Here is a 26,144-nt window from a genome sequence, read left to right as displayed (position 1 = left end):
GAAAGTTTGTAAGATAATATTGCGCTTTTTACGGCGCGTCTAGCGGAAAATGTTCAAACTAGCGTAAGCATCCCGAAGTGATTCTACTATGCTGGTTTTGCTAGCAGCAGCGCGCGGTTGAGTTTTTTCGCCCTCTGTGGCCATTTGTTGAACTTGAGAGTGTGCGGGGCCTGGTGACCACTTTCTCACGTACAGCAGCACTGATATAGTGCCTAGAATATACTGGCTAGTGTGCCGTGCACACGCTCTTTTCAATGGAGGAGCGTGGCGCTGCCTGCAATGAATGCCCACGGTGGCCGACAGAGGTCGCTGCCACACGGGTGGGTGCAGACTGCGCGTGTCGTCTGCTTAGCATATCAGTTTCGCAGCTGTTGCGTCGTTTTCTATGTTGGCGTTTTCAGTGTTATTACAGCGTTGCGTGTTTGTTGTTGGTGTTTTCAAAGAGTGAGTGCGTCGCTGCTGTGTTCGTGTGCCTGTCATTACAAGAACTATGCGGTGGCGGTGAAAAAATGCCGAAGAGACAGTGCAATGAGAGGACCTGCTTTGTGCCGTTGTGTCGAAGCGGTTACCGCTCGAACAAAGGGCGTGTATCCTTGTTCACTCCACCACTGATACGAAGCGGCAGCAGAATGGGCAAGAATGATCAGGAGAGCGGACAGAAGGCCGGCACCAACTGCTGTGGTTTGTGAAAAATATTTCGAAAACAGCTTAGTCGAGCGCGCGTTCTCTATCACCGTGAACGGCGTTGTCCATTAGATTCCCCGCGATAAACCACGCCTGAAACCCTACGCTATACCCACGATATTTCCAGAGTATCCTAAGCATGCACCTTACTAGTTTTTCTTGAGTACCAGGGAAAAAAGAACGAGAAAAAAGGAGCAGTAGTGCTTTGATCTACTATACTGTTATGTTGCACGAAAGATCACTGCCCAAAATTCCTGACCACAGTGTGCAGGCTTCCTTTGCGTAAGTAAAGCTGAAGCTAGTGCCGACGCTGCTTCACTATTGCACTACGCATTTTGACAATGGAGGCCTTGTCTATCTTAGTCAGACCTTGTCAACCGCTGTGAAGGCCGTGGAAGATGCTTTTACTGTGTTCTTTAGCAAAAACAAGTTACATGTAGCGAGTCTAGCTGATTTTTCAGGTCAGCTGCAGACACTGGCCTTTCCCATGCCTTTCCCCAACTAGGGTGCCCAGAGCATGAAAAACCAACTTTGACAACACTTGTGAAGTTCTATGTTTTCTTGAGGTATCGTTTTTTTTTTAAAGGCATCAACAAAGAGAGGGAAGCGCAAAGGCAACGGCAGAAGCTCTTTAAACTGCGTCACTGCCACTAGATCTATCTTCTTCATGTATGTGTGCATTATCTGATCTAGGGCTGTCTTATATGCCCTGGTTTGACTGTTGTCACGCGAGAATAAAATATTTGTTACGCTTAAATGAAAGATCTGTTTCCCATTTTCGTTCACTTATATCAGACATAAAAAGAAATCTGCACGTGTTTACCAGGTATTAAAAAATGTATAGTACACAGAACACCGCGTGCAGTCCATTTTACAGGCAAATTTTTTTACTTATTATCCTATCCTCGTGGCCCAATGGGTATTATGAGGAGATGGGTACATGGTTTACAAACAATCAAAAATATTAAACCTATGAGGACAACAATAAGATAATAGGCAAAGATAGCAGCAAATAAAATAAAAACAAAGGACAGCAAAATTCAAGTCATATCAAAAATGAACGGTTACAGCGCTTTTCAATGGTTATGCATTATTATAACATCAATAGAACAGTAACGTAACCTTAGAATTTCTTTACTTTACTAGAATGAAAAATGTAACCTAAAACTTACCCTTAAAAAAATTACGCTGCCATCATGGCTAGAATAAAAAACAAGTGTCCTTAGCTATCGCCGAAGAGACAGGAACGCGAACGCCTTGTAAAGCCTACTGTAATTAACCTTGGTGCACCCTAATCCTCCTTCATCCACCCTAATCCTCCTTAATTAATACACCTTAATCCCCCTTAATCCAATCACTATAATCAATAAATAAATTTGCTAATCATTTAGCATCTCTTATACACGGCTGGACATGCTTTGGTTCGTTTCTGGCCTTCCTTGGATCGTGTGATATGTTCTGTACCTCGCAACACGGCTTTGGAACATGGAAATCTAAAGCATTTGCCTTAAAAATTACGTTTTCTCTTCGCCAGCATAGAAACACATCAGGTTCCCGGCTCGAAGCCGAGCTGAGATAGCACACGCTTTTCACGCAAGCGACAAGCGCTAGAGAAGCCTGTTGAAATCAAAACAAACCCTGATTTTTAAATCAGCTGCCCACATTTGAACTGTACTGCTGCTACGGCTTAATAAAAACAAAAAGCGCAGCAGCTGTGGAAACACGGCGGGCTACGAAGACCGGATGGTGCCGCGGCAACCACCTGCACTGCAGCGCTCCTAGCGGCAGCCGCCGGTATTCATTGCATCCGGAGCCACCCGGGAGGCCGCGGACGGCACACTAGCCAGTATATTCTAGGCATTATAGCACTAACAACAACTGACCGCTCTTTTTCGCGTCAAGAAAGCCCGCGCTAAAGCCGTCTGCTCCGGGGATTGTTGAGAGTATGCTAGGCGCAGCTTCGTATTTCGTGTGCGTTGAAATTACATTAAGTTATGCGCACGCACAAAATTGACGCCAAATGAGCGTTAGCTAACTAAAATATTTAGATAAATCCACACTGCGTCTCGTGGCCGTTACTTTGGCCCATGCTATGCAGAAGGACATGTCAAACAAGCACACCCTTTGGTGTCGTCAGCTATTGCTCCGTGCCAATGTACGTAATCGACGCGCTTACTTCGGTGCCCTTTTGTTTTCTACGCTTGCACCTCAGCACATGTAATTTACTATTTAAGTTATCATTAAAGCGACTGAAAACCCTTTTTAAACAATCATTTCCATTGAATATATCAAACGGCAAATCGGCTGAAAGTAACAACACTAAAGAACGTCTTGTGTAGCAATGGCGCCGTAGTGGCGTACGTCGAGTACATGGTACACCATGCACAACTGCAGTACCTTACGTCGGTTATTACATTTCAAGCGTTCCTGCCGTAGCATGCTGGTACGCAGCAATGCGTGCGCCATTTGTCGTCATTCCGTCAGTTTCTCTTTACCTTCGTTCGAGTGAATACACCTGGTGTGACGCAAAGAACGCGCGAGGCATGAAGCGGACTGCACGTTTTCTCACGTAAGTTGCTGTTTTCATGTCGTTATGGCTATGGCTATTATTACAGTTTATATTTTTCTTGCTGCGTACCCATAGAGTTACTATACTGACCCTAGAGGACAAGCTACCCATAGGGCCCATGCATTGAAATCGGGAACCGCAAGAGCGCCGCCATGTTGCTACGCGCCGAGGTTGCCAGCTCCTGAGACGCTTGCTAGACTTGGTGACAGTAGTCAGTTTTAATCCGGCAACAGTAGCAGCGTAGCAGCATGGCGTCTCGCTTGTAGTGTCGTGATGTGTGCGTGCAGCCGTGTGTTAGGGCTTTTTAAGTTGGTTCTTTATTCTATGTTGCGGGACGGTGTGGTCCATGTTGGCCGTACAGGTGGCAGTTATGCAACCGAGGGATGATACTGTTAAAGTTTCCGGCGGTATGCGGTTTTCAGCGATCACGCCTGTTGCAGGAGTGTCACTCGACGAGGTTACGAGCTGGAAGCTGTGGTCAGATTCCTCGTCGGCGTTCCGTAATTCTCTTCGCACGGACGCGGTATGTTGCAAAAGCCGCTTTCGCGATTTATCGTCGCGACGATAGATCGTTTCTTTTTATTATTATAAGTACTGATCCAGCTGTAGGGCACATGTAACCGCCAAACGGAAGTCTCAGGAGAGCACCTGAGATTATAATAAAGCAGGCGGCGCAGGAACTCCAAGGCTCCCAAGGGACAGTGGGGGGATCAAAGCTCGAAGCAGAACGGTACGTAGGTGGGGGCCGCCGAGGCAGGTGTGTGCCAGGGAGTGTTCGCACGGACAGCTTCCCTGGCACGCGCAGCAGTGCCTCGCAAGGTCGAGATACTTTAAAGGCACCTGCGCCCATGATCATTCTTTTGCCTCGGTGCAGTGAGCACGATTAACGAGAATAATATGGAGGGCATCCGGCGCAGTCGCGAATGCGTCATAGCAAATGTAGCTCGCGTCACCTGGCGTGTGTAGTAATATCAGAGTTGGTTGTATGAACTTTATGCATAATACGCTTTGTTACGGTACCTTAACGGAATGGGTCTAGAGGACGGTGTTGGTACATTTTTTCGTACCGCCCTAATCCTATACCCCCTACTATAAACACACACACATACCCCTTTGTTTATGTATACATACAATTCCTTGCCATGACGGATCATAGCCTCCTTTATTTTTTGAAAAATAGAGGAGGCTATGGACGGATTGACCAGTTCAAGTTGTCAACTTGTCAGTAATTGACGTAGGAATCGCTGTAATAAACACAATTCCACGATCGGATTGTTTACTTTCATTTTTTGTTGTAACACTGAGGACTACATGGAACTTTATTTTGTATATGTGAGAGAAGTATGTAGATATCACGAGCTTAAGCCAATGTGCGATACACAGACAAAGCAGCTGCTACAACATGAACTCCATTGAGGGCCACACAACACATACGTAATTAAAGGTGCAAAATATAGAGGGAAGCTTCAAAATACGCTCTGTAACAATGCAAAGTATAACGTATGTGTGCAATAAATGTTCAAAGAGACAATGCATCAACGTCCCATTTGCCTTCACGTTTATTATCAAGTTTAAGTTTACTGAAGTTTATTATGAGCATATGTACAACAGGAATCTACTGACACACCCGCAGTCAAGGAGGCTGTTCGGGGTGTGCTGGCTGCCTCAGTGTAAGAAAAAGAAATTGGGTGAATGTCGACACCAGTGCCACTGCTTCTTGCCTCTGACCTGCAGGTGCCTCCGCAGCATCTTTGTGCACAAGTGTGCTGCCGTGGCGAGGCGTAGGAGTCATCCGAGAGAAAGAGTATTGTTTACATGGAGAAGTGGCTGTTCACGTTGCCTGTCGCTTTCCCTCAAATATTTCCTTGGCAACTAGGGTGACACACCAGCAGTCAAGGTGGCTGTTCGAGGTGTGCTGGCTGCCTTAACGAAAGAAAAAGAAAGAATTTAGATGAATGTCGATACCAGTGCTATTGCTTCTTGCCTCTTACCTGTATTTGCCTCCACGGCCTCTTGGCTTGCGGAGTCTGTGTGAGGGAGCTGCTGTGGCTAGGTGTAGGCATTGTCTAAGCAAAAAGAAAAGGCCATTCAAATGGGGAATTATGGAAATAAATGCACTTGTTATGTCTGCTTCTTGCACTCTTCTTGCCTAAAAGTTTTCAAAGATAGTGTCCAGAACACACCAGCTCTTTGACTGCTTCTGCTTTTTACCTGCAGGTGTTGCTGCGAGATCCTTAGTATAGCTGCATGCAGCATTGTAACACTTGGTGGAGGCATTTGAAGTGGTAGCCAAAAATATAAAGAATCATCCTTGTCTGCATGAATGCTTTCAATTTCTAAATGCAGTGGTAACTATCACTATTAGTGCAAGGCCCCCCACATCTATGCGGCAAGTGCCATAGCTCGAAACTGAATTTTTCCTTTAGTGTTAAACAAGGCGTCTGATATGTACACATTAGATGTGATGTGTTTGTTTTTATTTATGCTAGTGTGGAGAGGGCATCAATAAATTGTTTTTTATTTTGCGTGTCTTGTTTTTTGGTTTATTTCTGAATTTATCAAGCAGCAGTCTCATGATGCTAAAGTGACTTATGTAATGGCAATCAGCTTTTGTTTTGCAGAAAAACAATGCATTTCCTGACCTATTGCTTGACATCCCCACACTCGCATAATTTTGCAGAGTATTCTACCTATATTGACTTGCTTGACCTCCACTAAAGAGTCTTGCATCTTCAAATACGCCTCTTTCCTTAAAATCATTCAACACTTCTCCTAATTTCTGTACCTTGGGGTTATGATACTCTTCATTCACCATTTTTGCTTGTCTCTGACTAGAAATGTCTTCTTTAATTTAGTGCTTAAATTTTACCTTTGGAACTCACAGAAGGGCTTGCCATTGCATATGTACATAAAAGGGAAACATGTTTCATTAAACATTTGCAAAATCCAATTGAAGATTGATGAATGCAGCTTGCAGTGTGATTTGACTGAATGAGCCATAAAAGTAACTCATCTCACTTGGTAAATTAAAGCACATATTAGTGTGATGTACAAGATACGTTACACTAACGTGGTGGGTTCTCTTGCTTATACAGCAAAATAATCGTTGCGCGAGAAAAAAATTATTTTTGCGAACCCCTGTACACACTGATTTAAGGAAAATGAGCTGGAGCTGTCCACATGATCTACTTATTTTAACTGCGAGTATGGTCAACAAAAATGTGTCCCAGCTGCTTAGTGGTATTTGAGATTATGTCAGTATTGAATATGTGCCTGTCGTCTAAATTAATTGAATTTTGAAAATGCTCGCAGGGATGTGATGTGCATATCTACAGTTTATGAATACATGTAAAAGACTCAGCATCAAGTGCAAGTGAACGGTCCCACAGGCCCGGAGTCGATCATGCAAATAGATTCGCTGCACAAATTTGTGACCAGAAAAGATATGCCACATGAAATGGCATGCAAGAAAGCGTTGAAAATATTGCACACTTAATAAAACGACATGTGGGTTGATGCACGCGTTATGCAAAACGGAGGTGAGGCGTGCAGACAGGACACAAGAGTAGAGAAGTGGACAACACGAGCGCCGTCCACTTCTCTGCTCTTGTGTCCTGTCTGCACGCCTCACCTCTGTTTTGCATAATGAATCCTTACCAACTAGCTCAGCTTTCTGTCTTTCTAAGTCTCGATGAACTCGATTTCATCCGCATTAGGCACTCGCCTCTTGATTACTTGGTAGCACAGAAATACTCGGCATCAGGCTGTTTTTCTGCTGTGGCCTTTGTAGAAGCATGATTGTTCAAAGTGCAACAATTAAACAGATTCTATGAGTTGCTTGTGGCTTCGCCAATACAATTCCGGTGCGCTGGTCCGCCTGTCCAGCAATTTCCTACTGAAGGGAAACCTGCAAATAAAAACACCGCTCCGCATGTAGAAGAATGCTCTACTGTGACGCTTCTCAAACGATTGTGATGCACCACAAGAGCTGCCTACTCGCGTTATATTCTCAACAAGGAGATACATTAGTTTACTTACATGTGCAAGTATATGCCAGAGCACTTCGGGGCTTCGGTGGCACATAAGGCACGAGTGTGCCATAGCGTCCGATGTCGACGCGCGATCGCATGTCAAACCTAAACTGTACGAAACTACTACGCATCCAAAAAACAGATTCGAAACCGAAATTCGCGTCATCCTTTATTGCATGAATGCGTACATAGTGATTTACATAAGTCGCTGACTTAGCGATCGCTTTCTGTAAACTTAATATTAACGCACCATCTTGATAAAGCGATCAGGTATGCGTTTTTAGATGACAAAGCATAAGGTGACCTGTACCTGATTTCAGCCCTTTCAATAATAATTGCGCTGGCCACATTGACCAGTAGCAACAAGGCGGTGCCCTAGAGGTTCCCACTTTTCTGGCCCAGCTTTTCCTCTAGAGTTGTTCTACTAACCCTATGTGCGTACCACAACCTCATGAGTTACCGCGTGCTGGGGTTTCTACCCCCAGAGCAGCGGTACGGCTACATCTCAGGTACTAAATAACTTCATGAACCGACGGGGGAGAGAAGCATGTTCCCCATTATCGCTCAGTAAACAATGAAAATTCATGAACCGAACATGCCACGGGAACATGTGGTGGGATGATGATAGTAACATCTTTATTGACAGCAAAGGAGAAGTGAAGGCGCTGCTAGTCACGGAGTCTGCGGCGATGGCCCACGGCCCGTGCCTCTAGGGTCAGTGCCCGTCGGCACTTGCACGCGCCGTCGGGAAGGCCGCCCTCCCACTGCTCTCGGGTGCAGGACGTGAAAAGCAGCCGACCGCCATAATTGATCGTACGATTTCCTGCACGTTTGCCACAACCCAAAAAAATGTTACTTATTTGGGGCGCTAATCATCGCATGAAACGTGCCATTTGAGCCAATAACACGTTCGAGCGATGTAGATGTCATGTTGCCAACAGCATGTACAAATAAATATTGCATGCAATTTCCAGTACTAGTCTTTAAATGTAGCCCGATTCGTAGGGTTGCGGGCGACGGCTTAAAGCACTTTGTAGACCTGAAAGTGCGCGGACTCGAGGCGGATGAGCGATATATTGGGGTCGTACGGTGACTAGAAGTATCACTGTACGCATGCTTTCACCTTTTCTTCAACGAAAGTAGCGAACAACTCTTGCGCGTACGACAGCATACTCTCAGCGACATTTCGGCACGTTTCATATGGGCCTTTTGTACGCGCTCATATGCAAGTGCACTTGTTCATCCAGTGAAGAATTTAATAATTCTTTTTCTCAAATATTGCTTCTAACTTCAGCAGCGCTATAGTAAAACAGTGTCGCAGGCAACGTGACTACTCTATCAGGTGCATTTTAAAACAATTCTTGTCAACCATACTTCCACAAGCGAACTTATATGTAAGCTTAGTTTGTAATACATCTACTTCTCATTGCTTCAGCCAACCTAAATTGTTTTTCAAGCTAGCTTGGTATTTTTCTTTTATGTCATTTTATTGTTTTACTTGCTTATGTCTGCGTACATCCTTTGTAACTTCACAACAGAAATGTGTTGGAGCCCACCAGTTTGCTTTAGTCAGTCTCATTACTTTATTCATGTTAAGTATACGCAATTGCCATTCTTTATGCCGTCTGCTTACAACACTTCTTCTTTACAGATCACATAGCAGCCCAAAATTACCTTATCGGTTGCTTTCGAGGTGCCACCGTGCTTGCCGTTGATATCGAAAGATGGCCTTGGAGTGTGACACGTGACACACAGGTGATTGGGTATGTTTGCTATACTCCTGCTAGGTGTCACCCATACATTAACAACAATGTCATGTGTTCAACCATGAAACTTCATTGCAAGCTGAAGGCCACAAGCCCTTAATGGTATTATGGGACAATGTTACCATGAAATAAAAGGATGGTTATAGGCACCCTCCCTCTATTGCTGTGCGAATGAAACATACCTGTACCTCTTCCTTTTTCCTTTCACGCTGCCATCCCCCTCTTCCCCCTGCAGGGCAGCAAAGCAAACCTTTGCCCAGTCATCCTCCTTGCTTTTCTTTTTTTCTCTCTTATTATAATGTTATTATTTCTCTGGAAGAGGCTTGCATCATTCTTAATAACACCCTGCTTGTGCTTCGTGGTGTACCTTGGTCATATAAGACGTGTTCACCTAGCAATGTGAGGTGTAGTCCTGATTAAAGCATTTCAGATACATACGCATAGTTCAACTCACACGACGCTGTTTATTGAATAATACGGTTGCAACATGTATGGTGTCATGCATTACATGTGCCTTGATCATGTCACATTAATCTGGTTATTTACAATTGCTATGACAACATAAACATGTTGTTCGACAACCATCTCTTTGCACGTGATACATGGACAATAAGATTTGCTGTAACAGTGTAAACGAGGCATCCAGAGAAATTAAATGCATGCGTTAATCACGCCATACTGCTGTGTTACACAGCGTTAGGTTGTATAAATCATCACTGGGGGGGGGGGGGGGGGGGGACATACACCATCACAAACAATTGCTTTGTTAGACTGTGTTACATTGTACAAACTGCAGTGTTGCGACATCCTTTATTTCTGGATGTTCTCGAAATGGAACGTGTTGTTTAACTCTTTCAAATAACTGCAATTTGCATGGATTTAAACACAATTTGAACCTGTACTTGCAAACTAACACAGCATGTTGATGTCCATGCGCATCTTTATGTGGGTTTCTGCACATCGTTACTTGGAACACAGTATGGGAACATTTACTTTATTCTCTGCATCACTTTGTCCTATGGCTGCACCATACCACATCCATCTTCACATTTACAGCCTCACTGCCACAAGCCATAGCAGCTGATGGTGACAAGGCATCCGTTACAGTTCGTAAGATCAACAGGCCCGTAGAAGAGGCTGTAGCATCAGTTTGTGCTCACACTTCCACAAGCACAACCGTGCTGTGTAAGTGTGTGGTGATAGAAACCCCTTGCAATTGTGCTTGTGCTCTTTTTCTGTCTGTCTAATTTTCTATCACTTCACTTACATGCCCCGTTGGCTACTGTGAGTTATCAAACAGGATTTTACTTGCTGTTTAACTTCACCTGTAATTCCCTTCTGTCTCTTTTTAACTGCACTTGGCTGGTCGTCAAATGTGCATTTATTGTTCAGTAGGACTCTGGTGAGAGTTAGTTCATGATTTTGTTTCTTCCTGCACCTTGTCTTTCTTCTCGTTTTCTTCGCACTGGTCAAAGTTTGCTTCAAAAGCATTCATTGTCTTTTTCCTGGGTACAATTTGCTACAGGTTGTCTTTTGTTGCATTAATGTTTGCCCCTAAGAAAACATATGCTCCCACATGCCACTCTAAACATCTCGTGGTCCTGTACATTCATTTCACCTTTTGGACATTGCACCACACACAAGATGCAGGGACACACGCACACAACTGTCACACTGTGTTTTGTGTGCCCTAAAATGTTACACTGGCATACCGACATGCCCAAACTTGCATTCTTTCTTTTCGCTGAATCTGTACAGAAATGCAGGAATTGATGATGGCAAGCTTGGAGAAACATAGGTTAGATATTGTGCGTGACAGTCCAGTGCCATACACGCTCCTTTTGTATGCCTGCTACATGTGCTGTGTACAGAAATAAAACTATCCTGACTATTGTACATGCACACTACTGACCGCTGCATATGTAATACCTGTATTGTTTACATCATTTCTTTTTCCAGGTTATTTTCACGTGCCAGATGAAATCTTCTACTATGACTATTCAAGCCATTTGCAGCACGAATAACGCCTACTTGATTACCTTGCAATGACACACACCACCATGACCGTTGGGAAGGCTGTCCATTGCCTGTCGCTGGTGCACGAGGCTACATCTTCACCTGTTGGTACTCGCTAATTGTGTTGCAGCTTGTCTTTTGGCTCAGCAGCACTAAGAATAAAAGCTCTGTTTTAAAATCAATAACGCTGCAACTTCTGAATAGCTCGACCTAATTCTCACAGCATACTAACCCCACACGACATCTAAACATTGCGAATGCTAATCCTATATGGTTTGTTTTTGTCAAATTATTGACATCCTACATAAAATAGCATGTTTCGAGTATACACACGCCTATGCATTTCATATCTCAAATCGGTGACATCCGTAGTATGTCTCTTACAATGATATTACTTTTCACCCTTACTTCAGGTACACATTTTTTCCCATGCCATGTATGCTCACATGGCTGTGTTCAAAGTCAGGTTTCTTCATGTGCTTGCTCGCAGCACAATAGTTTTATGACACCCACGTTTGTTTGCTGCGACATGCCATAGCCTCATTGGGGTGTCCCTCTCCAAGGTAACCTTTACAAGCACATCAGGCACTCGTCACATTTCAAATGGGGTGAGCAAGACAAGAACTGGTGCATTTTTCAATCCGCACTAGCTACAAATTTTGTGCAGTCACACGCATAGTGCGTTGCAGTGCTTTGTAAACGCTGCTGCTGTGACACTCTACAAATAATAATAATGTTTGGGGTTTTACGTGCCAAAACCACTCTCTGATTATGAGGCACGCCGTAGTGGAGGACTCCGGAAATTTCGACCACCTGGGGTTCTTTAACGTGCACCTAAATCTAAGCACACGGGTGTTTTCGCATTTCGCCCCCATCGAAATGCGGCCGCCGTGGCCGGGATACACTCTACAAAGCAAGTGTGATACTAGCACATACTGCGGTTTCTACCTCGCTGCATCTTCCAGCTCTCCGATTATCCGGCATTTGTGCACTGTTGCTCTTCGACTCCTCCCTTCAAAATGTATCGCTTGCCAAGGCACCTCTGCTTTGTAGTTGCTACATATTCAATGAAAGCCTATATTCATTTGGAAAGGATTGCCTCTCGAGAAGGACACACAAAACACTTGGCAGGACATTAGCAGCAAAAAAGGTGACACTTAACCGCCATGCCAAACTAGCACACGAGTGTTAGCTGGTACCTTATTGAAATAACTAGATTCCCTTTTGCACAATTACCCCGATATGCAAGAAAAGGTCCCTATATCCCGAGACCTACACATGCAGCATTTCGTTCGACCTTGCAGTTTTAAAGAATGTGTGAGGCGTGCTTGGACACGCTGCCTTCAGAGAAATTCGTTTAGCACTTTGGCCTCTGCTCTCGGCAGCGTGATCAAATACTCAACATGCAGCCAAAACAAGGAAACAAAAATGATATGAAAAAACAAAAATTGAAACAAACTTGCACATGATCGCACACTACTCGACGCCTTCTTCAGCTAGCCGAGCAGGTAAGGCTGTAAAACTAGTCACGTACGAGCTAGCGCAGGTACACAAAACCTCGATGTGTAATAATCTATGCGCAGGCAAATGCCATTAGTAATGCGGAAAGCTTCTTTATTACGCCTACGCAGGTTAAATGCACTATTGCGCTCAATACGAGTTGCGATACGGCATACACTAGTAAATTATTCTAATAAAAAAAGTGCTACTTCCCTTGTAAACACGGTGCGTACAGTGCCGTTGTCATATGGCACTATTATCATCGCTCTTCAGTTTTTATTTGTGTGTGTGTTCGTGCGCGCGCGCGTTGGCGCAGCCACGCGCCGTGCCTGCGCCTTCATGGAAAAAGAAAAGAAACAAAAACGGACGCTCGCGTTGCGACTCGCAGTGAGCGCGACAATATGTGGCAAAATGTGTACGCAGGTGCACCCATAGCATATTTAGGCAAGGTCACTTGAGGAATTAAAGTACTCCGAACGCGCGTAGGCAGCTTCTTATTGCAAATCACGCCAGAACACGTAACATATTCCGTGCGGCAGCGTTCACACTAGTGTACCTGTAAGTTTCAAAAGCTTGCAGAAATCGAAACAAATCAAGCGATAACAGTTGCAAAAACACACTGCGCAGAACAAGTGCAGATCACTATGTTGAACGACGCGGGTTTCTCACGGGCAGTTTTTTTAGTTATGCTTACATACAACTGTGCGGTGGTGAGTGCTCAGTATTTCGTGCAAGAGCACCTTACCTGAGTGTGCCAATATTATTTACCTATCGACAGAATAACTGCACACGCCACAGCTTTTTCATGGACTCGCAACTTACAGCCACATCGAAATTATGCGGATCATTTAGTTTAGAGACATCACGAAACGCAACCAATTTCTTCATCCTTCTCACATTCCATTTTTGCTCGCCAGCGGTTTCAATCAGACCACGAGCTCCCGACTCAAGACGTCGTTCACGTGGCCTTCCCATGTGCTTTCGATGCGGCATACCGGCTGCTGTCACATATATTACGCTACCTGCTGGTGCGTACAATCCCATTGGACCACAGACCTCCAGTGAATGTCCAAAGGACGTCCTAAAAAGGATATTTTGATGTCCGTCGGACATCCCTAGAAGTCCCGATGATGTACTACGGATGTCCATAGGATCGTCCGACGCAAGAGAATTGCACATCCCACGAACGTCCGTCGTACATCAAAATCAAATTTTCGGACGTCCGCAGGACCTTTGAAGATAATCCCATTGGAGCACCAGCGTCCTACAGATGCCCAGCAGAGATCGAAAACGGGACATTCGGATGTACCTGGGATTGACGTTCATAGAAACATCCCCCGAACGTCATAATGGGATATTCGGACGTCCAAGAGATGTTTAAATATGGATTATTCTTATTGCATAACCCCGAGTACATCCCAAGGACATTTTTGTGAGGATGTAGGACGCTTCTGGGACATTTTACCAATCGTCCAAAGGACGTTTGTGGGACATTTGGTTGGGGATCGAGGATATCCACAGGGCGTCCATATTGATTATAAATTACCATAATTTAGACTTTCCTCAGAATGGGCCCTACAGTGCAGCAAGCCTGCTGCAATTTACATACCATTAACAAAGTAAGCTGGTTTTGTGGTGACTTGTGGGCAATGATGAAAAGGAACTGCATGGCTCTTGAAGATCCATCCCAGCGGTCAATTTCAATTCAAGTTTATTTTGCATCTATACATGTACAGATGACAGGAGTACAGGCAAAAACCCAAATGAATTCGGCTTGACAAGGTCTGTACCCCCTACAGAAATGGCACTGTGCACAATAAAGAGAACACAAACATAAAATAATGGATAAACGAGAAAAAAAAGTGAACATTGTATAATAGAAATGCATACGGGTAAAAAAATCAACAATAGAATGCTGCAAGAAATTATTTTACAGAAAGTGAATAGTATAAAATGATACAAATAATACAGCCTTGAAATTCACATCTATAAATAGTAAGTTATTTACAAGCACAGAAAATTGGTTAAGCATTCATGCCGTCAGTGTATACCAAAGCAGCACAAAAAATCCAGGAATCTAATAAGTCAACCAAATATTTTTGTCATGCAAAAGCTGACGTACCAGGAGATAAGCCAGGAATGCTGCCCACCGCATCTCAAAGCACGTCAAATGAAGGCTGCAGTGCAATAAGCATTGTGCACATGGTTCCCTGCTACGCTCAGCCAATACATTACATACAACTTGATAAAAATGCATTAATTCAAAACATATAGACATGCAACCTATACTTTTTTGTGCTAACAGGGCCGAAGCTACAGAACTAAGTTCTGCAGGCTGCTGAATCGTTTGACAATCTCATTAAAAATACAGCATTTATTTCAATAGAACAGTTGCGGGAAGATCACTCGTTGAACTCTAAAATGCACTAACAGTTTTCAGTAAAACCCATCAATGCAAATAAAACTCGATAATTTCATCATACAAGTTCAGCTATTAGGAGTTTTTTATACCGCACCATGGTTAGTAAACGTGCACATTAATCAAACTCTTTACAAATGCACTTTGGGTAGCAAAAAGATTTAAGAATTCGCAGTGGGGCCACTATGGAACTTATCACAAGGCTTGCTGTGGGCTCACTGTCATGGTTGCAGGCAAATCAATGAAACATTTGCTGAAAAGTTTAGATATGTTAGCCACTTTAAGTTGCCAGAGCCTTTCCCTAGGCCATATTCAGTAGTTACATACACAAACACGAGTTATGCTAAATTAAGATGTCACAACTACATTAAGCAATTAACAAAATTACTCGAGGCTAGTTCAGTGGTCATATACAGACAAACAGCTGCTGTATGATCATCCATTTACAATCTAAAAACAGTTGCACCCTTTGGGGTGTATATTTGCCACAGAAGAATAATCGTCATCTGTCTTGCCTGCATTTCCTTTCTTTAACGCTGCAAGCCCAGTACTTCCATGTCACGAACGGCATGCGCATTATCAGCATGACAGAGCATTCTCGACAGGAAAGTAATGAGCGCAGGGTTTTCAAGAAAGGAAAGGCAAGCAAGACAGATGACGATTATTGTTCTCTGGCAAATTTACATCCCAAAGGGTGCAACTGTTCTTAGATTGTAGGGCAAATGCACTGTGCATCCATAACAAGTTCTGGCAAAGGTCACCTGAGCAAACGTCGACACCTCCGTGTGTAGTGACAAGACCATTTCAGTTGAGCTAATAATTCGCAGATGCACCTCGGCCAGTAACAGAACTTCAAAAGCCCTATGCAAGGGTTGGGGGGGGGGGGGGGGTACAAAGGAAGTTAGTAGGAGGGCTACTGTGGGCTGGCTCACTTCAACGGTCGCGGGCACATAAATGCAACATTTACTGGAAAGTTCAGAGGTGTCTCAGCCATGACGGAAGCTACTCCATTTTCTGCAGGCCTCCTTCAGCGGTTGCACACAGTAAAAGTACTACATATTTTATAGACACACTGGGCATTAAAAAAATTACTCAAGGACCACTTAAGCAGTTGCAAACACGAACATTACTGGAGAGTTCACAGATACAAAAGCAGTTACAAGACACCTGCTTCAACACAATACCAAACTGATGTCACAAGTACTAGAGTTACAAGACACTTGCTGCACTTGAGTGGTCACAAACATAAATTCACCATAAGTGAATTTGTCTTTCTGTTTCTTCTGCTTCTGTTTACTTGCTTAGAGGCTTGAAGGCCTCTAAGCAAGTAAACAGAAGCTTAATGTGACCTTTCCGTGGTCACACCCAAATATTGCTAAACCGTCACAGGTACCTGGGCGACTACACAATTAACTAAAAGCTTGCAGCATGATCGCTTCAGCATTATATGAGTTCACCCATATGAGAAGCTAATTGAGGATTTGTGTGGGCTTGCTTCAGCGGCCACACATAAACACACTTTCATCCTAAAAATTCACGGGTATCAGACAGCCTCGATGGAAGTTACCAGATGCAGAGCGTGGCTGTTCTTCCATGGCAGCAGATACAAATACTTGTGAAAACATTGCAGGTATCCTGGCGACTAAACATTTTACTAAGGCTCACTGCAGGCTGGCTCAGCGGTCGAAGACAACTACATTGCAGTTCACGTGTACTAAGAAATTTAGTGGGGCATTTCTGTGGGCTTGCTTGAACAGTCCCAGAGACAAAAAGTAATCCAGAGTTCACAGGTATATCAGCCCATAAGGAAGTCGCCACACGCTGGGTGAAGTCTTTCGTCCATAGTTTCAGATGCAGAACAGAAGAGATCCGGGGTACGCTACACAATTTACTAGTAATCCTGAAGGATCGGTTCCAGTGGTCGCAAACAAGAAAATACATTGCTGAGACCAGAGGTACTAAGAAGGTTAGCAGATTTCCGTGGGCTTGTTTCTGTGCTGGTCATCAACGAAGATTGATGTCGACTGAAAGTGACACCAGGCTCATGGCAGGAACACAGCATGGCTGTAAAGTATGCAATAAAAACGTGTTAGAAATGTTTACGAAAATTGCTATCTTAACCTGCACATTTAACAGCAATCTGCAGGTTCTGACAGCAACTTTGCTTCTTTGTGGCTTAATACAAACTCGTTGAGCGAACAGTTATCAGAAAAGTAATGATTTCATCTCTGTACAAAGATAAAAGGAATTCTCCTAGTCACTACGTCAGCATACCATGGTTTCGTCCGAAAAGCGAAGCAGCGATTGGAACACCAAATTACCAAACGGCTATATTTAAGCAGCTATACGTGTTATCGCCACTTTAAATTACAGTAAACCTTCGCTTCCTTGTTAAATTAACAAACAGTGTCGTGCGCAAAGCCAAACATGAATACATCTCCCTGACGGTAAACACGCTGTATGAACGATGGTGTGAAGAGGGGGTGGTAGCGACACGCGATCGCTTCCTGCTGCTTCCAGCCACAATGCATTTCCAGAGCCAAATTTACGCGAACTTCGACACTAAGCTGCGCGGGAACAGCGCCCACGCAGCCACTACCCACCGCGGCGTACGTCCGCGTCAGCGGAATTTCATCAGGAGTGTCCGTACAATTCCTATCGCAATAATAATACAAAAATTAGGCGATTGTCGACTATGTAACTCCAGTAAATATACAATGACAATATGGGGTTGCAACAGGCTCGTAATCTTGTCCAGCGCGTCGCGCACACATGTCAGCACATACGCTGGCCCAAATGATAGCAAATGCGAGAAAACTGAAGCAGCACGGTTGATCAACCGCCCTGTGTGCGAGGTGCTGCCATTGAAATACAAATGCCTACAATATAGTTCCGTTATTTGGAACTTCCACGATTGTATTGGCCTTGCAAACGCGATTATGCGAATAAAACTCCAACGATAGACAAAACTTAGGCGACACGGTAAATCACCTGACAGAGTGAGTGAACAAACTTTTAGTGTGTCCAGCAAAACGCGATAAAACGCGCACCCGACAGAAATTTAATTAACATTCAAATTAAATTATGGGGTTCTTACGTGCCAAAACCACTTTCTGATTATGAGGCACGCCGCAGTGGAGGACTCCGGAAATTTCGACCACCTGGGGTTCTTAACATGCACCTAAATCTAAGTACACGGGTGTTTTCGCATATCGCCCTCATCAAATGCGGGCGCCGCGGCCGGGACTCCATTACTAAAAATAGGACAACGTGCGAATTCGGAGCGATAGCCTAATAAGCGTAAACGATTCGATCGTTACCGACATCTGAGACGTAAGCTTGACCTCACCAGCATACTAGCATGCACCTGAGAACGTGTAAAAGATGTCGCCCAAAATTTCGTTATTCCCAGAAACGAATGTGTAGGGCATTGTATGACAGAAACGCGGGGGAAAATTCAGCAGCGCGGCAGGCCAACCATAACGTGCAACAAGTGCTGGGATCGCGGTAAAAATGCCCAGAAATATTTAGTTATTTCAACCGCATGCTATTTTACGATCGCTCTGGCAGTCGCAGTTACGCAAAGAAAACTCAAACGGCAGACGAAGCTCAATTGGCGACACGGTTAATCAGTGAGGGCGGTAGCGTGACGCAAATTTAGCAGTCAACGAAGATCGACAAACGTTCCCCATTATTAATACGTAACAATACGACCACGTGCGAACGAGCTAGTATAAGTAGCGTAAATGTGTCGATCGTTACAGGAAGCTGAGGCCTAAGCATGATCTTATTACCCTCATAATAGCATGCATCCGACCACATGCAAATAGGCAGCAGCCTAAGAAGTCGTCCCAAAGTTTCGTTATTTCGAAAAATGTGCATCTCACTGTTTGGTACATATATGTATGCTGTACGTAATGGTGAAGTGGCCGGCCGCACTGCTGAACTTTACCACGCTTGTCTTTGCGGTTGGTATACCAGCCGTAAAGACAAGCGTGGTAAAGTTCAGCAGTACGGCCGGCCCAATTAGCCATCACGCGCAGCAAGTGCTCCGATCGTGATACAGATGCCTACATCTGTATTCCACGTCCCAAGTTCACGTACAAACGTGCACGGTTATTCCTACTTCTAAGGTCAGCGACAAGCTGTCCCATCATACTTCAAAACCACGATTTCCACTTACTGTATAGGATCCCACCCCTCTTTATAACGCCCTGCGTGACATTAAGAGTATTGAAATAAGTAAATTCAGTTAATCCATCCTTACGCAGTTTTTACGATTGCTATCGCGATCGTTAAGCAAACAAAACAGCAATGGCAGACGAAGCTTAAGCAACACGGTTACTCACTACGAGCGTGTGATGGAGTCAACCCTCACAAACTCTTATAATAAAAAAATTGCGACCACGTGCGAACGAGCTCATCAGCGCGCACGTTTCGTCGTTACAGAGCTGAGACGTGAATTTGACCTTAACATCATACTAGCATGCATCCGTTCACGTGTAAATAAGCAGAAACCTAACGAGTCGCCCAGATGTCCCGTTATTGCGACAACGTGCACGACACAGTTAGCCAAAAAACAATACCAGCCGTAAATACACGAGCTGTTAAATTCAGCAGCGCGACCGGCCATCACGGGCAGCAAATTCTGAAATCGCGATACATACGACAACGAAGTTCTATTATCCCGAACGTACGCAGTTTTACGATTACTTTGGAAATCCCTGTTACGCAAACAAAACGCCAACAGCACACGTACCGAAGTTTAAGCGACACGGTTATCACTACGAGCACGCGAAGGAATCAGTCAAGTAAGAAAAAGTTTCACTGTTACGTACTAAAAATACGACCACTTGCGAACGAGCCATTAAGTCTAACAGTCTAACAAGTCGCCCTAAAGTTTAGTTATTCCAAGAAAAGTGCATGCACTGTTAGTAAGAATATAGCAGCCCTAAAGACAGGCGTATTAAAATTCAGCAGCGCTGCCGGCCATAACGTGCAGAAAGTGCCCCGACCGCGATACAAATGCGTACAAAATTTCAGCTATTTCAAGCTTACGCAGTTGTACGATTGATTGCTCTCGCAATCACGCTTACGCAAAGAAAACGCAAATGAAGCTGAAGCAAGGCTATTCTGGACAGTGCGTGTCGGGAAGCTATTATAATTAATATTCATTTTCATATTATTCGCCACTGCATGTTCAGTAAAAACAACGATAACTTTCGCGGGCTCATCCTGTGTGCAACAGGGGAGTTAACGGTTCTAAAGTTTCGAATTAAGATTTTTTTTTTTTTTTAGCGGATATCAGCGCTGCGCAGAAATATAGGACAGAGTAAGCTCAGAAGTTCGCAGAAAAGTAGTACGATGCGATCAAACGCAACACAATGCGTGGTCGATCGCCGATTGATGTCATGTCACTGTAAATGATGGGGATGTACTACAATGCCCGTCCTTCGATTATGCGCAGACACGACACTTGCGGGGCTGCTCATAGAGAAACATTGATTTCATGAACTGTCACTTACCTCTTGATAGGCGTAAGACGTACAGGCGCCGCAGAAATGAAGCTCCAAAGCGCATGACAAAAACGTTCACCTGGAGCTGACCAACGCTCACCCTGGAACTCATGAGCACATGGCACAACGATACAACCGCCACGTTCAGAGAAAGCGCGCGAACTGAGCGTGTGAGAGCGCGGAACACACCAACCCAGCAACCTTCAGGCCTTCAGGCATTCCGAGCTTGGAAAGAAGGGCGAAGAGATCCAATAAGACCACGTCGTTAAGTCATGTGACCGACTACGCGCAAATCAGCGCAAAGCGTGCGTGTGCATGCAACAGACATGCAGTGGTGATTCGACTGGGTAAAGACAGTCACTGCTCTGTACAACGGCAGGGGTTGCAGGCGTTGCAGAGCTTGCCGTACCCCTCTTTCTCGACATGTTCGGAGAGCGTAGGAGCATAGGACACGATTGATTCGGTTACGCGGGTTACGCTTTGCGGTAGGTGGTAATGCGCAGCTGTTCCGGCGTTCTACCTGCCGCTTTGTGACGTTTCCTCCCGATATGCTTGTGCACTTTCGGTCGTTCATTTCAACTTCTACATTTATCGTCTGCATTGGAAGTTTGATTATGAGTGCAGCAACTTCACATTGCTGGCTGACATGTCTTTTCGGAAGAGCGTGCGCTGAAAGCAGCCGTGGTAGAGATTTATATGCCGCGATATGATCACGTAGTACGTGTTGGACTGTGTGTTGGTCCCACATATGGCCGGTATGGGACATCCCGTTGAACACCATCCTTCGGACATCCATAGGATTAAAGTTTTGGGATTTTGTTTAGATCCCAGAAGTTTAATCGTGTGGATGTCTTAACGATGTCTTAAATAGGACATCCCGAAATTAATGTCCACATGTTATCCACTGGACATCCTGACCGGGACTTGGACGTTCGGATCTAATCGGGATGTCCAGAGGATATTCGTGGTCCAATGGGATGCTCTAGCGTTCCTAAATGAGCACTGCACAATATCGACACTGCTACTCGCGTACACAAATATCATGGCGAAATCCTACAGGTACGACACCGCAACACAAAACACGTGTTTTCTGGCCTGGACAATGCTATTTCCCACACGGCAAAAAGTAGTCCTCACGAAAACAACACAAAAAAGTGTACCGTTCCGCGTGTACAGCTTCGGAGATTCCCGCTGTTAAACGATAGGTGGCAATTCTGACAGCAATCTCAAAGGCCATACAATACGTAGAATAGTTTTAGTTTATTCTGTGAGGTGGCAGCACATGATAGAGTGTCTTTGAGGCCCTCGTTTGTTTGTTGCTACATGCTTTAGGAAAATTAGTTTTACCTATCATATGCATCACGTATAATGCCACCAACGGTCTTAAATTTGTCCTCGATTGATCTAGTGACTGTTGGTCTTAGTTTTTTCGTTTTGGCCGTCTTTTCCGACATATTCAGTTGTAAATTCGACGGTCGGAAAAAGATGACTTTTAATCACATTTCGGTACATTTTAATAAAAAATTGACGACCTAACTCGAAAATTCGAAACCAACACTCACTAGATTTTGAGTTTTTCTTTTAAATGCAACAAACCTCGTCAAATTCGGTGCGGTGGTTGCCGATAAAAACAAATTCTCCTTTTACATGTATTTAGACAGGAGCCCGGTGCGCTGTTTGCCTCGTATTCGGGGGGCCTCTTAGTTACAGCAGCGTAAACAACCACCTCGTTCAGCTGCCGACGGTGACAATACTGGCATGGGAGTTTCTGCGAGGAAACTATGGGTTTTCTAAATGAACGATCATGCCTGGAAAGTCCAAATCTCTGTCTACTTTACGAAGCACATTAATCGTGTTCATCTAGAGAATATGAAGAATGATAAGTAAGCAGCATAACAAAGCTCCACTATTACCGTCTCTCGCTGGCTGTTTTCGAAAGTATGTGGTCGCTCATATCAGCATGATTCAGGGTAATGCCGCGGTACTTGCATGCACGATATGTTCCGATATTAATTGATTTCACCGATGAGCCGCTAGCATTATGTCTCAAGCCACGAGCGAACCGCTACAGGGACAGGGAGCTACGGGGACCCTGTAACTGCCGATGTAAACAAATGCACCGGCCGGTGCTTCGGACTGTAAAATAACATTCAGCACGTATAAAATCAGTAGTTACGACAACCCTTGCTCTTCATGTTGCAGCACAATATGTTGAGTATGGGCGCTGGCTCTCGTGGTGGCGGGTCAAATACGAACAGCGATTCGTGGCTATTCAATTCGTCAGAATTATGGCTGTCACTGTTTGACAGATCCGACGAGCTGGCGCAGCTGATATTGTGACCCGAAGGTCCGGCACGGTCACGAATGAGCTGAGCCCTTCTCCGGTTTCCTTCGTCCCGCGGGCGAGACCGGCATGCCTTGCGTGGCTTCCCCGCTGGTGACGTCATACAACGAGATTCGCTCGCCTGCTTGGTCAGGTTTCCTCTTCGTTCTTGCGCTTTTTTGCTAACGTAAAATTATTTTTGAGTTTTCGAAACGATTCCACTATCATGACGGGGGGTCTCGGGGCCTAAATATTCCACTACTTGGACACGGTCAAAAAAATATCCGCAGTTGCCCTTTAAGCGCATGAGCAGTATGGAACGTTACCACCGTGATGGTTTAGTGCCTATGGCCTCGTGTTGCTCAGTACAAGCAACGGGTTCGATTCTACGCTGTGGAGGCCGCCTTCCGATGGGGGCCGAATGCAAGAAAGCGCTCCTGTGCCGCGCTTAGAACGACGGAAAGCAGAGCTAGTTCGTAAGGATCCATTGTGCAAAAAAGAGGTGAGGCGTGCAGACAGGACACAAGACTAGAGAAGTGAACAACACGAACGCCGACTATCAACTGAAGGGAGCACTGAGGTGAAAAAAGAAAGAAGACACAAAACTCATCTGCGCAAGCTCAGGGATGGGATCACCGCGTGTCAGTCGAGTACATGTGTCGGTCTACGTGAGAGATAACTGCCAAGTCACTTAATCTTTTCCTTATGAAAGGTAATCGAAGGCTGGCTCACGCACGCACTTCCACCATTATAGATATGCCATGCCTCTACCATAAGACGCGTATCTTCATTCTTATGCGTGTACAATATCGCGCATTCATCTAACTCTGGCGTGCAGTTACAATCTTGGCAATGTAGGGAAAGATTAGAAGGCGATCCACCGGTTAACAACCTGTTGTGTTCCATTATCCTTTGATTGATACACCACTCCGTTTGCCCTACGTAGAACTGGCCACAGCTAAGGGGAATATTATAAACCACAACCATACGACAGTCAGTAAACCTGTTGTTCTTATTGTGCTTCATTGGACAAATATCTGTTCTTTTTTTGCCTTTTACCTGCTCCTTTTTCCTCTGCACGGCAGCGCATATCTTACCTAGTCTATTGGGAGCAGTGAAAACAACATTAACATCTTATCTACTTGCAACTTTTTTAAGCCTGTGCGACACTGCATGAATGTACGGATAGCCACTACTCTTTTTTTTTTTTTTTTTGCTAACGTGCACTGCTTTCTGTAATCACGTGCGTACCCCTCGAAACAAACTTCTTTAGGCGCTCAGCCACAGTGGCCACTGCTACACTAAGATAACCTGCTTGTAATAGGCTCCGGACCTGCGCATTAAAACTGGCGCTCATTTTGTGCATGTGTGTATCGTAAGGAGACAACGAGGACACGCGAAGACCCGTCGAAGAGATACAGACGCAGCGCTATTGTCAACGTCACTTCCATCATTTAGCAGAACTAAAATATTTTTCGCCAGACACATGACAGATCACGTGCACCGTACGATTCGGTATGAACCTGAATAAAGAAGCAAGGAAACGACCACACGAAGCAAACATTTTCTAATGGAGCCTGAGGGCATAGCAGAGCAAGAAATTCTATACGTGGGAGCGATCCATGAGGCGTGCGCCCTGACAAATCATCTTCTGGTTTGTTTTTCTAGTTATATCTTGTAAGCGTTCGATAAAAGTAACCACAAAGCCCATATCGCCGCTCTTGTTGCATATAAATACGCTACCTCTCTATGGAATATTTGAGAAAAACACAAGCATCGATCATCAAAGCGTAACAAATAGCGACACCGCTTACACAAACCACTTGCATAACAAGAACTACGGTGACAACTATAGCAAATGCACAGGGTTGTCTGTGACTGGTCGCCTTTTCTTGCCTACCCTGTCTCTTCTTTCTGCTTTTTCGTTGCCATGTGTATTTATGGTGCTGCTCAGGAGAAGAAATTTCAGTTGCTGGTTCAGCGCTGTGTGTGTCTACTTCATTTTACCCTTCCAACACGATGAGATAAACCTCGATAATGTAGACCAAACCAGCACAACGATCAAGCTTCATGGTGTACTTATCTGGTCACGGAAGGACGCAAATTCCTATGTCATTTCTATTGACAGAATCTTCCGGGCACTTATGAACCGTTTTGCTAATCAATACCTTACGCAGATCCTATTGTGTATAAAATATAGAAGTCGTGTATAAGACATACAAGTGCTTTGCTACCTCTAATACGAGTGAATGTCAGCTCAAGAGTCCTTCACACTAAACCAAAATATTCACCACTTCGTGAAATTTCGATTGGCAGACTTGAACGACATGAGCAATCAGTGCAATGCAGAAAAACAGGCCTACGTTATGTGATTATCTTGTAGGGGCTGCAAAAACACGGGAGCCTTGTTTTGGATTTACTTAGAAAAGAATTGATTAAAGGAGCTAGAGCTAATTTATTATTTAACAAATATATTTCTGTAATGTTGTAGCTGCTTCGTTATACGTGCCACATGGTAGCATAACAAAAGTATCACCCTGTGGCTTGTACAAACGCCTCTGCTCAACAAGAACGTTTGTTTGTCGATACGCAAGATTTTATACGTGAGAAAAGAGTGCGTACTCTGATAATATCACGCAGCGCGTCATGGTTGTGCAACGTCATGCCTGCGTCACATATCCTTTGAAAAGATGTGATGTGATAACTTTATTTGGAATCCGGCGATTGGGAGGCCCGGGCCTGGGGCCGCCTAGATGGCCACTGGGAGCTGCTGCTCCCGTGCGGCTTCCTTGGCTCGCTGGACGGCCCAAAGTTGGTCTTGGAGTTCTGAGCTGAGCAGCACGGCCGACCACCGCGCCCGTAGATTTTCTGGGGAGACTGCCATTTTATTTTGGTATATTTCACAACCCCACAACATGTGTTGAAGGGTGGCTCTAACAGACTTGCAGAGCTTGCACATATCGCTCTCGTATATATCGGGGTAGAAAGTTTTTAGTTGCACGGGACTCGTATAAGTTTCTGTTTGTAGTCGCCTCCAAGTAACGGACTCAGCTCTGTTCAGTTTAGTGTGAGGCGGTGGGAATACTCGCCTCCGATTTTGATAGAATTTGGTAATATCGCTAAATCTTGTTAATATATCTTTTTCTCTCCAGATTTCCTCCTCCGCGTTCTCCTGACCGATGGAAGTCACTCTTTGCTCAGCTCGGCGAGTGAGACCTCGAGCTTCGCGGTGTGCTACCTCGTTGAGGTTGATTGCTGGAATGTCTAAAGTCGTATGCGCTGGGAACCAGAGCAATTGCCTGCCGTTCTTTTCTGCATTG

General features: G+C 44.6%; 1 long non-coding RNA gene across 1 annotated transcript; it reads left to right on the top strand.

The window, feature by feature from the left end:
- The first annotated feature begins 8,704 nt into the window (after positions 1–8,704).
- On the top strand, positions 8,705–11,251 carry LOC129383211 (uncharacterized). Its single transcript, XR_011890369.1, has 2 exons — positions 8,705–9,047; positions 11,010–11,251. It is a non-coding gene; the product is annotated as an uncharacterized lncRNA (long non-coding RNA).
- Positions 11,252–26,144: the final 14,893 nt, after the last annotated feature.

The sequence above is a fragment of the Dermacentor andersoni genome, chromosome 10 (assembly GCF_023375885.2).
Source record: "Dermacentor andersoni chromosome 10, qqDerAnde1_hic_scaffold, whole genome shotgun sequence".
Taxonomy (NCBI): Eukaryota; Metazoa; Arthropoda; class Arachnida; order Ixodida; family Ixodidae; genus Dermacentor; species Dermacentor andersoni.
The sequence above is the reverse complement of the archived record's forward strand: the minus strand, read 5'-3'. Positions and strand labels throughout refer to the sequence as shown.